The sequence below is a fragment of the Rhipicephalus microplus genome, chromosome 5 (assembly GCF_043290135.1).
Source record: "Rhipicephalus microplus isolate Deutch F79 chromosome 5, USDA_Rmic, whole genome shotgun sequence".
Classification (NCBI taxonomy): Eukaryota; Metazoa; Arthropoda; class Arachnida; order Ixodida; family Ixodidae; genus Rhipicephalus; species Rhipicephalus microplus.
Window position 1 is genome coordinate 86,904,971 of NC_134704.1, and position 12,051 is coordinate 86,917,021.

Here is a 12,051-nt window from a genome sequence, read left to right on the forward strand (position 1 = left end):
GAAGTATCGCCATACTGCCACATTCCACTCTCGGCGCCATTGCCGCTCGCACTGCTTGCATTGGAAACGGTAGAATTTCACGGGCAGTCTTCAGTTCTTCGACATTTTAAAACTTTTGTAACAGCTCATAATGCAACAGGAGTGCGTCCCTGCTTTCCAAGATGTCGAAAGAGCGGTGCCTTTAGCGCGCAAAATGTGAGATAGAAGCCAAAAGAAACATGTATTGTGTGCGCTATATGGGAAAACCGAGCAAGCACGGCCTGTAAGATCACCCATAGTTTTTTGCTCTCTCCACTACGGTGGCGAATGGCGCTGTACAAACTTGAGCCTGTCTTCTTTATTGAAAGGCCCTCTCCCCATTTAAAAGTACAGAGTCCACATTCGGGTCGTAGACAGAAAAATGGCATCCACAAGTTTTGATGGGCTGGTGCCACAACCACTAGCAGTTCAACAGTAGAAGAATAGAAAATATTATACTCATGTTATTGGCTCATTGGTTCATGGATCGTTGGCGAAATGCCGCAACCCATTGGGACCAATTTGTAGATGGTGTATTTGCAAGAGGCGTGGGAAATGTAAATCCCTATGCAATAGTACAAAACGAAGAAAAGGATTACAAGATTTTTAAAATTCTGCCGTTATAAGCAAAATGAACAAAGAAGTGTCTCAGACAGGCTGACCAACAATACGATCAGTGTATGACTTGATGATAACTGTAAATATTCTTACTTAACCTTTTGTGTAGCCCAGCACCTAAAATAACTAGAAGGACACGAATTATCCCCATGTTCACATACTGCGAATGCCCACCATCCTTGGTAGTTGTGTACACGGAGGAAAGTACATCCTCCCCGCTAATAGTTGGGGACTAGCATTAAAAGGGCCATGCCACACTCTTTGAGCATGGTCCGAAAACGCTGCGTATCGGTACTGGAGGCTCCCGAGAACACGCGAGCCAAATAATATAGCGCATCGCGGCCGGCAATTCATAATAAATGATCCAAGTCACCTAAAAATTGCTTGCTCTTCTCTCGAAAAATGGCAAAAGAAACTCCAAAATCACTCGTAGAAGGCCTTCTACCTGCCATTGGCTGATTCGAACATGGCGCACTTGGTAATTACAGGGATCGCCGTGCACGTAGGCCACGACTTGTCCACGCGTGAGCACGCGATCACAGTGAAAACTCGCGTATTTAAAGAGAAAAAATGGCTCAAGGTCACGAGGTTTGCGTAACGTAGTTTTTTTTTCTCATGCCAACCACCCCCTCCCTTTCCCCCCTGCTTAGTTTCCAGTGCTTTCGTCGGGACGAGAGAAGATAGATTGCGATTCTACGTGCGACAAATCTCTAAAACTCCGCTCCTACTGGATGGATTCCTAATTTTTTTTGCGGCGTTGTATTACTGAGGCCATAAGCTCCTTTGGCGAATTCATTGGATCGTTACTTGCACTAGCCTTTCATCAGGTATAGAATGTTTCACAGCTTATTCGGGCAGACTTCACAGCAAATATAATCTCCAAACATTCCCACTGTAATATATTATTCCGTATTGCTACCAACTTAGTGCTGCCCTCCAAAAGCGCACATTTGACCCGTGGTATTATAGTGAAGCTTTCGCGAATTCATTGAAAATTCGCTTCAACTATTTGGTGACGTCCTCCTCATTAGATGCAGTCCATGAACCGTAAGGCACTGTCTGCGCTCTAAAGGCTTGCTTATTACTAGAAGAGGAGGTTGCCTGGCTGCTGCCCTCGTTCCATCCGGATGGGACTCAGCTGATCGATGAAGGAGACGACTTCTCAGCTGGCAGCCGCAGTTGAATGCAGTGATTGCTCCTACGACGTTGTAGTTGTATTCGTTGCTGGCAATGTATCAAGGCACTGCCTTCGTCAGGCACAAAACCTGGCTTGTCAAACTTTGATGCGCGGCCTTTTTTTCTGGAGGACACAGAAATATACTGGAATCAACAAGGTTCTGGCATGTGTGCTAGCGTCTCTAGGGGAGTGCGGCGGGTAAACGGAACGCGATGCGAAAACTCTGCAACTCACGTGATGAGAAGAGGCGGTGGCCCCACTTCCGCATTCTTTTTTTTTATGACGACAACAGCCGGCAGTTGTTTGGTACGTAACATAGAAGCAATAGCACCAAATATTGACAAGGGCAGTGGAGGGAATGGCTCTTTCAGTCATTAATAAGGCTTTTCTTCCAGTCTGAAGAAAAGAGTGTTTTATAGGTTGATTTCTTTATCTTCTCCTTCAACATATCTATCAAATCGTTATTCCTAAAGTGAAAACACGCATTTCTTTTCTGTACTAGCCAGAAAAAAAATTTCCGCAAATCTGCGGGCTTGACTAAAAAGGTCTTCGAAACGCGATAGTCTTCTTTCTGGAGGTATACTGCGTGAGATATGGACGCTATCTGTCAGTAATCTTGGAAATGAAAGCTTCTGTGAAACGCAGAGCTACTGATAGAGGGCAGCGAGGAAATGCATCAAGTGGCAGCACCATATCGTCTTAGCACCATATCGAAATGCCCGGTTTTGTGTGTATACTATAGCATCGCGTTGCCGGAGGAGCATTAAAAACACTAGAACTTTTTAGAATAACGTATCTATGCATTTATAGTAAAAACACACCACCTAATGCTTACGTATTCATCAATGCACCTGATATATGCGTGATGTTATTGTTTTTAATGTATATTGTTTTTGTTTTTAATGTATAATTATGACATCATCCTGGACGTACCATCGTCGATGAGAAGGTTTACAGATGATTGCATCGTTTATAGAGCAATAAACTGCGAAAGTGATAGGGGGGCAGTTCAAGACGACTTGGACAAGATTAATGCATGGTGTGAAAATGGCAAATGCAACTTAATTTGGAGAAGACAATGTGTATGACGTTTTCTAGAAAGAAGGAAGAAGCTTCGCCTTCGTATACTATAAAGAAGAAGGTCTTAAAATAGTCTCTGAGTGCAGGTATTTGGGAGTATTTTTCACGCCAGCTTTGTGTTGGCACCATCATGTTGATTATGCGACAGCTAAGGCTTGTAGATCGCCCCGCCGCGGTGGTCTAGTGGCTAAGGTACTCGGCTGCTGACCCGCAGGTCGCGGGTTCAAATCCCGGCTGCAGCGGCTGCATTTTCGATGGAGGCGGAAATGTTGTAGGCCCGTGTGCTCAGATTTGGGTGCACGTTAAAGAACCCCAGGTGGTCGAAATTTGCGGAGCCCTCCACTACGGCGTCTCTCATAATCATATAGTGGCTTTGGGACGTTAAACCCCACATATCAGTCAAGGCTTGTAGATCACTGTGGTTCCTGCGGCGAAACATACGTGAGTTTTCCCAGTCCACGCGGGAATTTTTATTACTGTACAAATCATGCGTGCGGTCGATACTTCATTACGCGAGTAGCGTATGGGACCCGCCCACTGCCCTCGATAAAGATATATTGGAAAAAGTGCAAAACATTGGTACCCGTTATGTCCTGGGAAACATTATTAAGAGCCACTTCAGCATGACGCGCTGCAAGGAAGCTTTACAATGGGAACAGTTGGTCACACGCCGGGCTAAGCAGCGTCTGAAGCTTTACCATGATGTATACTTATCTCGAACTTGTATTCCTCGTGGCAGTTACATGTTTCCACCTCATTACGTGTCTGTACGAGTCGATCACATTTACAAAGTGCGGGAGTACTGATGTAAGACAGCAGCGTTCAGTAATTATTTTTCATGATGAGACAAGCGCATTATTTTTTCCTAAAACGGTTTCCCAGTGGAATCGATTACCTCCAGCGATCGTTGCCGCTGTTGGCGGTGATTCATTTCTTCCTTTGTTAGAGTCAAGTGAATTGTTCAGTTGATGACATGTGTTTTGTTGTGCGGTATACATATTGTATTTGTTTTTCTGTATATTACCCACTGACATTTTTTGTACATTTTTGTCAATCTCCATCATGTTGTGTATTCAGTGTACTTCCTACTATCTGGATAGGCTGTACTGTACTTGCCGCAAATTGAGCTTGTGTTCTGTCTTGTAATCATGTTGTATTCCCCCCACTGTAATGCCTTATGGCGCTGTGGTTATCAAATAAACAAATGAACAAATATTTGCTTTTTGATCAACAACTTTAAAAAGTTAGAATGCAGCCACTAGATCAAGAGGCCTGGGCGTAGAGAAAGTAGTGAAGCTTTATTTTGGTGGACAGACAAAGACAAACAGACACACCAAACTTTTTGCGTGAGGTATCCCAAGAAAAACCATCGCCCTTAAATATGTGAAAGTAGCTCAAAAAGATCCCGTGCCACAAGTGCTCACCGGCGGCATTCTCGCGAAAAAGAAAGAATGAGAACTTTCAACGAAGGAAGCTAATACATAGTACATTGTTTGATAGTGTATGCATAAAAGGCGACACATGTGCACGAGAGTCATTCTAACTGAGATGGAGCAGAAAAGTCAACACTATAACCACATAACTAATGATCGGGCTTAATAAACACGCAGTGCCTTCCCTGTACACTTGGAAATAAAGAATGCAGTCTCACAAACTGACGCGACAATAGCAGCTTGCTTGGAGATATGGAACTCAATTGATTTCTAATACAAAACAACCATATAAAAACACGACCAGTTATCGACAAGAACATTGATGTTTTTTCTTCATTGCGAAAAACAATTGAGTTGATTGGTTCTTGTTGTTTATTTCTGTCAGATTAGCTACCTGTCCGTCCGTCCTTCCGTCCGTCTGTCAGTCTGTCCTACGATTCAGCCACATACGCGGCCAAACTTTTGAGCACTTGATCAACAGTCAGTCATGTTGAACTGGTGACGGCAATCATATTTATGAACATGGTCGATGAAAAACCAAATATTCCAAGGATCCTTGTGTTTTTTACGCTACCCTATATACTTGACGCAATGCGTGACGGAAGTACGACGCTATTCCCTAAAAAGCCATCTGCGGACGACATGGTGCGCTACCTGGAATTGTTCCCGGGTTCTGAACAAGCTTTTGTTTACCAAAGCCACGGCCAGGTGCTGCCGTATTTATCGCAGCACCATATATTATGCGGATGATACCAGAGCTCATCTAGTATGACCAGCAGAAAACTGTTGTCTGTCGGCGACATTTGCAGTAAAGCCCGCAGATACGTGCTCAGTTTTAGATGCGGAGCATCTAATACTCGAGGCTTGTAGTGTGGCGCCGTCCGCAAGCTTCCTCCTCCTTCTTCCACCATCTGTGCATCCCTTCCTCCTCTACACACCACGCGCGCTTCACTCCTCCACCATCTGTGCACCCTTCCTCCTCTACACACCGCGTGCGCTTCTCCTCTTCACGAACATTCGCTAGCTGTATAATGTAGCGCGCGTGCGCCGTCACGCTTCGAGAACATCGGCAGCTGACGCGCGCGCATGCGCCGTCGCGCTTCGAGAACATCGGCAGCTGACGCGCGTGCATGCGCCGTTGCGCTTCTCCTCTTCTCGAACATTCGACAGCTGACAGTGCATGCGCCGTCGCGCTGTATATATACTCAAGGTCGGCGCTCGCTCGCTCAGTTGCCGCTCGTCGGTTGGTTTGTACGGCGCGTCGACGTCCAAGGTCACGGTGAAATGAATTCCAACTAATCCACAAACAAAATGATCGACGTCCCTTCGACCAGCGCCGCCCTTTCGCATACGTGTGTACGTGTTCACTCATTTAACACCCCTCCTACAACCACGTTAACCAATTTAGCCATCGACCCAAGTAAGTCGCAATTTAACACCCCATTTCACAACCACGTTAACCAATTTAGCCATCGACCCAAGTAAGTCGCACTTTAACACCCCGTTAACCAATTATATGCTCCGCATCCTCCTCAGTGTTCCCCCGAGGGAAGCTGCGGGCAATTTTTGAACTGCAAATACAAGCCTCCATTTAACTTGTAATCATAATTGTATTGGCGAAGCTCCTTGGAGGGAAGCTAAAGGGATTTTAGAATTAAATAGAACTTCGTGTTTAGGAAGGACACACGCTACTGTTGACGATGTCATAATTGTTTTCGTGATTGTAGCAGCAGGAGCTTTAAAACAGGTAAAGTAAAAGCTGGTCTTGCTCTGCCCCCGCGAGCGCGCTGAAAGTGTGGGCGTAGAAACACACGTCATCTTTGTTTCCTTGAGCCCGGAGGAAGTGATCTTTCTTATCTTCAACCACGGCCTCCGTGACTAACACATAACGTGCCGTTGCCGGAACTAATCTAAGAGGGCACACTTCAGCAGCACTGCTGCTGCAGATGGCGCGGCATACTGAGAATGACGCCACCGTGTTCGCTCGGTGTCTCAAGAAGCCCGGTGGCCACAGCCCCTGTTATATCACCAAGAAGTGCTATTGGCGTTCATTTTTGAGAACTCTCACATCAGTTTTCTAATTCAGCAGGGATCGAACTGTCTTTAGACTTTCTAAAGTCATTTTTTTAGAAACGTGCTTTAGCTTTCCTTGAGCCGTCAATTTATGTATCTAGTAATCTGCGCGTAATCTGGGTTATTCACAATGAGAACCCCAGGTAATCGAAATTTCCGGAGCCCTCCACTACGGCGTCTTTCATAATCATATGGTGGTTTTGAAACGGTAAACCCCACATATAAATCAATGAGTTATTCACAATCGAACTTTAAAGCCGCTATAGAGACTAATTCCACCTTGTGTGCGCAAAACGCCCTCACTTTATGTCAACTCTATTTTCACTCTGCGTCATTTCGGATTTACCGTGACAAGAAGGTGACGAAATATGAATGAAGGGGTGTTGTGGCCGTCTTTTTTCATGAAAAGCTTCAACTTGTTGCTTGTGCTAGCACATCAACCTGCTTCTGCGAGTGATGTTTTGTACTTATCTGTTTTTGGAGCTAGGTGCAACAGTACCCCAATATTGAGTGTATTTCCCAGTAAAGCATAAAACCCAGGGCAGCCCCTGCGATGCTGCTTACTGCGGAACGGCTAAATAGATTTTCGCGCCTGTTTATAGCTTGAGACATAGATAAGAAGCCCACATTACACTCAAAAGTTAGGCTGTCTACTAGGGCATTCCAGAATCTGTAGTGAACACTGTCACTAAATGTGTGGCATCTGACTGCAAGAGCTTTTTTTAAATGAACTTTTTTATTCTTTGTTAATAGGATGACATTTTTCATTGTCAGGAGTGGCAGGCGACGTTCGTTTGCGTCAAAGCATAAATACTACACAGCAAAAACAAAAGAAGCTGCAATAAAACTATTCCAAGAACTACTGCACGAACTGATTTTTAAGTATTCACGTGACACTTTTTGTATACGGTAGCTTGCAGTAGCGAGTAGCACAAAACTGAAACATAAGTCTCGAACCGCATTTATCGGCCAGTAGCAGCGCGAGTAAGTTGTCCTTAAAGTTCCTAATGGTCCCCTGAATGGAAAATCTGCCGCCCGGAGAACGGACACGCTTGAGTATGTCGACACCTGTCAACGTCACCTTCAGGTACTTCTTTTGAGACGTTCTGAACCATTCCTAGAAGTTCCGGACTGGATCTGCGTGACTGGACGGCGAACTGTGGTTTTGCGGTCATGCATAAGTTATTGTATCGGGCAAAGGTGTCAGAGGGCATTGATTCTGTGTTTCATATTCATAATAATATTTCGTAAGGAAAAAGTGAGAACTGCTACGAAAAAGCTATGCAAAAGCTTTACACTTGAAGGCCTGGTTAAATCGATTGACAAGACAACAAAAGTGCATCTTGATTTATTTTTTACGGCGAAAACGCATAAAGTTGACTGCCCTTTCCGAGTAATCATCTCGGAGAATGAATCCTGGCAAAAGTGCATTGCAGTCTTTCTACAAACAAATTCGAAGTTAATATCTCTTGACGACCTATTTTTGGTGAAACATTCAGAACAAGTGCTAGATTTTTTTTCACAGGAAAAGAAAACACTAATCTTGTAGCATTTTCAGTGGATGTTAAACATCTTTATCACACCCTGCTTTAGGCCGAGTTGATGATGTGTGTATCGGAAGATATCGAGAGAGTAGGAGTGGTTCGATTTCAAAATACTGCTGGTGTGTTGAGTGAACAGTTTTTAGAGCTCCTTTACTTTTATCTTAACTCCACCTATGCGACGTGAAATGGGAACATTGTGGTGCAAAAGAACGGGATATGTATAGGTTCCGGCACTGCCCCGTACTTGAGCAACCTGTTTGCAAAACGTAATAAGGTCCTTGACGAGCATGTGAAGCAGACAGGTGTGATTGTTGTTTTAGATTTGTAGACGACTATCTGATCGTTGCCAATAATGATCATAACAGTTTTGACGCGGTTGTGACAGAAACTCTAACCATGTTCTTGACAGTGTTATCTCCCAAGGTGCTGACGCATGATGTACCAAATGACAATTTCATAAGATTCCTTGACCACGGGTTGTATTTTTCGCCTGCAGGAGTATGCTGGAGCTATGAACCACGAGGAAATAAACTGGTTTTCCGCTCACGTCCACTCACTCAAAATTGGTAGAGCGAGCGACGATAAATTCCTGTTTTCGAAATTCACTGGTGAAGTCGTGCCGCCACAAGCTTGATGCAAGCATGCGGGCTCAAGCTAAACGTTTATTGGATTCTGGTCATCACATACGCCCGTTAACCACCATCGCCGAAAATATAAGTAGGAAAAGAAGGGATGATTTCAGAGATCAGGCAGCCAAGGTTGCTGTAATGCCCTACGTGTATGCCATTTCGCATAACTTGTGAAGAATAGCGAGAAAGGCTGGTGCGTATGTAGTGTTCTCTGCTCCCGAACGGTTGCAGGTAATGTGCAAAAAGGTCAATGCTGACAGCTGCGGGAAACGGGAGTGTAAGATCAAGCACTGGGGAAAATTTGTGGATTGTATAGTCGTGGTGTTGTCTATGGCACTCCTTTGATTTGTCATTGCGTGTAGATTGGCCAATCTGGAAAGTGTGTGAACGAAAGACTTGGAGAACACAAGCACAATGTAGAAAAAGCTGCATCTGGTCATTGGGTCCTTCACAGTCAGAGGTGTGGTTGTGTCCCTTGTTTCAAAACACCCGTATTCTCTTTTGGCCCGTGGCGGAACTCCGCGTGAAATCATTGAAGCCTTGGAAATCGACAAAATGAAAGAAAACTGCGTGAGTGTCCCATCTATAGCTTTGTCAGCTAAAGGAAAGAAGTATCTAGAATCTTCACTTTGACCTTGGCGAGTGCAGATTGTCGCAATGGATCATGACGCGTGCATGAGGCGTGCTGTATCTTAACATGATATGTTACAGGCTTCATCGGTCTACTGTTTCTCTATAAATAACAAGTATGATCGCAAATAAAACATTAATTGCAAGTTAGCGCTGTGTGTGTGTGCGGCTTTCTTTTTGTGTTCCTCGTCGTGGTGCGCAATACTATTATAAATGATGAACCCCAACAAACTAGCCCGGCAACGTGCCTTAGCAAATGGCGAGTGGGTGAAGCTCTGGGTATTGTATAGGTGAGTAACTGTTCGTTACTTAAGTGTTGTGACGTATATTACAAATTGAGTGTCATTAAGTGACATAAACAGTCGACCACAAAACTAGGTTCTTAGGTTCATAATAGCTACATTGAAGCCGCCTACTAGTATAAAGGGTCTATGCTAGTAAGTGTTTTATAGCGTTCTCTCACAATTACAACTGACATTTACTAATCGCTAAACATTTTGTGTGTGTGTGCGTCTCACATCACTTTACGTTGCCCCAAATAATGTAGCTGTGACATATGGATGCCGGACAACTCTTGCTCTTAAGGTGCTTCCCCCGTAACAGACACAAGTTCCCTAGCTCAAATCCTTGCAAGGACATGCAGCACACTGCCACGTCAGTAAGGTACTAGCTTACTCAGATTTATTCAGCTTACTCATTTCAATACCTTGAAGGCCTCAGAGTATTACAGAAAGTATTCTACACCTATTAGCTTTCTTCCTGAAGTTGTTGTCGAAGATGCTTTACTACGCCTTCATGGCTGGGCTGTTTCAATATCTATAATATGCACTTAACGTCAGCTTCTTCAGTAGATTCAGAAGAGTCCACATAAACCGCACGCATGGACTGCTGAGTCGGTGATTCAGGGGACAGTTTGAGGAGAATTCATGACGGTGGAATACGTATTTAATAGATGTAGGGACGTTAGCCAAAAAGAGAGCAAATGCAGAGTCACGCTCACATACAAAAAGAAGGCTTTCAATCTTCTTCATAGATTCGGCGATGCCGTATTCCTTTCAGTGCTCTATTTTTTTCTTTATCTTTTTTTACTCACAGATTTCACGACATAGCTCGAAAGAGTTCTATTGAAATTGGGATTACAATAAAAAATATACATCTTCACCAACACCACACATTTGCTAACATTACAATGAATTCCGTTGAGTAGTAGGTTTAACGAAAAAAAAGTTGCATACAGTAATCGAGCAATACCGGACTGTCCTGGACTAGCATTTTTCTTATTTCGCACTAAAAGACACTAGGAAGATTTAAAGACTCGTTTCACTTTGCTAGACACAACATTATTATTACCTCACAACAAAAATCAGAGAATGATTAGTTAATCTTAATTCTAGTTATTATGACGCAAATGTGAACAAATCAAAGCGGGCAAAACAATAACTTACCACCGGCAGTGTCAAAATCTGCTACATCAGAATATTTGAAGGTCGCAGGTTCGAGCCCTGCAGAGGGACAAGTTGTCCTTTCGTCCACTTGACTTTGTTCACATTTACTTCATACTTAGTACAAATAAGATTGGCTAAACTTTCTTTTTTGTCGGTTAGTTCTGATATTCCTTTGTGTAATTTTGCAATGCTAGTCAGCGTGTTCCAGTGTATAGTTTCGTGCAGAGAAACAAACGATGCAAATTAAGTAATGCTTCGTATGAGAGAAGAATATTAAAGGGCACATACTTGCACGCAAGTATACGCCTGCGAATAAAAAAATGCAGAATAAGAAAGACAAAAGATGAAAACCACTAGCCACGAGACACCCTATTCGCGCCATCAGCTGGCAAGAAACGCCAAGGGCTGAACGCCGCGCACTGCAACTCGCAAAGAAAAAGAGATGCGGACACGGACAACGACGCACGAGATAAATGAGGACAAGCAGTCCGTACGTCTTCTACACGACGCTCCTTCCAGAATAAGGACAGAGCACCTCCTGCGCGTAGAACACGGTACATTGATCCCCGCTAGCCTGTCTCAGCCAGGGCTGCTGCACATAACAGAAAGGGTTTGCGACGGTTTGGTAGTGTGTTTTATTGCAGCCGGAATGTTTCGATGGTGTTCAGTACGTTAGCTGCGCTGATTCTGAGGTTTAACTGGATGAATTATCGTAAATACCGGATTATGTTTGGTCGCGAACACTATAACTATTTCACGCTCAATGAGGACGGCTATGCTATGCCTAATAGACGAGTGATTTATTTTCGTGCTCGCTTCCTCCTGATTCGAGTTTCGCAAGTAAGAAGCCTGCGAAGCGATATTTGTTGGGGTTGTTGGTTCCTAGGAGTTAAGGCCATCCGGCGAAGCATTTCCAACGTCGGAGTACTCTGAATAGGATGCGGTTGCAACCACGTGAAGGCGGCTGAAAAAATGCTGTTAGTTTTGCAGAGACCACTTCCGCATTCCGCTCGCGTATTTATTTCTACAATAAAAAGCCTCATCAAGTCCACGTGTTTTCTGAACGGATATATCTTACACTTCTTGCCCTTTATCTCCTACTCAAATTTTCTTCAAACACGATGAGCTGTGCAGTGCCAAACGGTACAAAACACTTAAACGACGACGATGAAGAGAATAGCTTCAGCATCTCCATGCGATTTGGGCTGACGTGCTCCTAAACTATCCTACATCACGCACCAGGTAGTCTTAGCAAGCACTCGTAAGTTGGACTGAAAACTTCTCCGTGCCAAGCGAAATTCATTATGACATCCAACAATTTCCCTGCGCTCAGAATGGCAGAGAACCTACAGGACTCACAGAGATGTGTGAAAATGAGATGCCAGCTGATGGCAATGCGTGAGA